Below are 2,409 nucleotides of genomic sequence, written 5' to 3'. Positions count from 1 at the left end.
CTGGTGAGGCAGGGTCCAGGGGGCGTTTGCGCCCAAGTAACTGTCGGAGGGTGTGCCAAGCAGGCACCCTCTAGTGACCTTCGGGTCACTGAGGTAACTGCTGGTGGCTTTGCTACCATCGTAGAGATGGTGGACGACTGGGAAGGTGTGCGTGATCGTTTTCGTGACGACATGCCGCTGACCCAATCGGAATTCACCAAATGGAACNCGCTAACTCAGTCGGAATTCACTAGATGGAACGGCTGGCTCCAAAGCATGGAGACTGGAGAATTGTCGTTGGACTCGTTCCCGTGTGGCCAATTCCGGACGGCTGAAGCCTTCCGGAGTTCAGTGTCTACGGTGCTGAGGCTAATGAAGAAGGATCNTGCTGAGGCTAATGAAGAATGATCTGGACAATGGTCGTCCATTCGCTCCAGAAAGGGTCAAGGAGTATGACCCTCTAGAAGGTATCGATGAGCCCGAGCAGAGGGCGGAGCTCATCGATAAATGCATAGCCAGCCGCCGAGGAGAAGCCGCGGCGGAACGACTCATGGGCGTTGCCCGCCTAGTTGCATCGGAGCTCGTATCCCGCTACAGTGACAGTGGGATAATGAGGTGCATGGGGCGTGGACTTCATCAGGCAGTAGAGTACATGGCGTACACAGATTCGGCGAAGCAGGGAGTGTCGTCGCCTCCGGTTGCTATGGCCGTGGAAGATGACGACGAGGTGATGCGGACTGGCGACCGCCGTGGAAGTGCAGAACCCTCCCTGGGGGAAGGTTCATCCACTCACCATAGAGAGGTCTCGCCAGCCCTGAGTCTGTTGCCGGAGAGTACTCCCCCATTGNTGCGGACTGGCGACCGCCGTGGAAGTGCAGAACCCTCCCTGGGGGAAGGTTCATCCACTCACCATAGAGAGGTCTCGCCAGCCCTGAGTCCGTTACCGGAGAGTACTCCCCCATTACGGTATCCTGGGAAGAGGAGAGCGCCATTGGACGAGGAGGGTGACAGTGATGATGAGGCCACGTTCGACGTCGGCCTCAATCACGTTGTGGCTCTCGCTAGAACGGCGGAAGTCGAGGGGAGCCTGATGAACGAGGTCCCGGGTACCCACCTGGAGTACCTCGTTCAGCAGATCTCCCTTTCGTGCCAGGCCCTCAGTGAACTGAGGGGTTCGGTACGGCCATCCCGCAAGAGGAGGCACGACCAGTTGGAGGAGGCGACTACCACGTCGTCGTCGATGATCGAGAGCATAGGCGCGCAAGTGGCCGTGCTACGGGGGGTCATTGACAAGCGACGTGGTATGGGTGTGCACAGAGAGGTGCAAACCGCGACAAAGTGCTTGGAGGATATCCTGGAGAGGGAGAAACGCGGAAGAGCGTCTCCGACGTCCAGGAACCCTCTTGAAGCAGAGGTAGGAAACAAACCTCGGGCGCCGGAAATTGCGCCCGTTGTTTTGACTAAGGAAGTCGGGACACAAACCGCCGTCGTCGTGGACCCGCCGGCCACTACGCCGAAGGAAGCCGACGAGGCGGTAAAGGGAAAAAGGAAGAGGAAGAAGAAGCGGTCTACTGCCCCATGCCCTGCCTCCGATCCAGCCATCTTGCCTACCCAAAGGCAGACTGATGTGATGGAGGCGAGTCGGGCAAACTTCGAAGGGTCTGTAGAAGGGGATGCGGGAGTTGCTCCCGCTGAACCGCTATGGACCCAAGTAGTAGGAAGGAAGGCTGTGGTGAAGAGGAGGGAGGATGCGGCATCCAAGCCCAAACCCCCACCCACGGCGAGCAACCAAAAGGCAGCAAAACTGCGGTCGAAAGTGCCGCGAACAGAGGCCGTGGTGATCGGCCCTCTTAGGGAAGGTCAAAAGTACGCCACGGTGATGGGCGCAGCCATGGCTGCGGTTGATCTTCAGGCCCTGGGCATCCATGTGTCCGGGACCCGGAGAACTAAGACGGGGGCTGTCCTCTTGGAGGTCCGAGGGTCAGCTGAGCAAGCTGACCTTCTGGCGACCAGATTGAGGGCAGCCCTGCAGGAGATGGACGTGCGAGTGCACCGTCCCTCAATGACCTGCACCGTCCTCCTCCTAGACGTGGAGGAGTGGCAGGATGAACAGGATGTGCACAAAGCACTGAGCGCCGCCCTGAATTCTCCGAATGGAGAATTGCCGCCGAATGCAGGACCTATTACGGTCCGCACGAACGTCGGCGGTAAAGGGCGGTATGCGAGGTGCGAGGTGCCCCTCAAGATGGCTCATCGCCTGGCAGCCATGGGCCGAGTCCGGGTTGGGTGGACTACCTGTAGGCTGAGGATACTTGATAAAGGTCCTCAGTGCTACAGGTGTCTGGAACGTGGGCATATTGCCCACGCATGTAAGGGGCCGGACCGGTCAAAGGCTTGCTTCAGGTGCAAGAAGGAGGGGCACCTTTCCAA

General features: G+C 59.0%; 1 long non-coding RNA gene across 1 annotated transcript; it reads left to right on the top strand.

Moving 5' to 3' along the window:
• The first annotated feature begins 600 nt into the window (after positions 1-600).
• On the top strand, positions 601-1,046 carry LOC126902644 (uncharacterized). The gene is made up of 2 exons (XR_007703284.1): positions 601-781; positions 899-1,046. It is a non-coding gene; the product is annotated as an uncharacterized LOC126902644 (long non-coding RNA).
• Positions 1,047-2,409: the final 1,363 nt, after the last annotated feature.

The sequence above is a fragment of the Daktulosphaira vitifoliae genome, unplaced genomic scaffold (assembly GCF_025091365.1).
Source record: "Daktulosphaira vitifoliae isolate Bord-2020 unplaced genomic scaffold, ASM2509136v1 Scaffold_3, whole genome shotgun sequence".
NCBI lineage: Eukaryota > Metazoa > Arthropoda > Insecta > Hemiptera > Phylloxeridae > Daktulosphaira > Daktulosphaira vitifoliae.
Note: the sequence above shows the minus strand (reverse complement) of the source record. Positions and strands in the feature narration are given on the sequence as shown.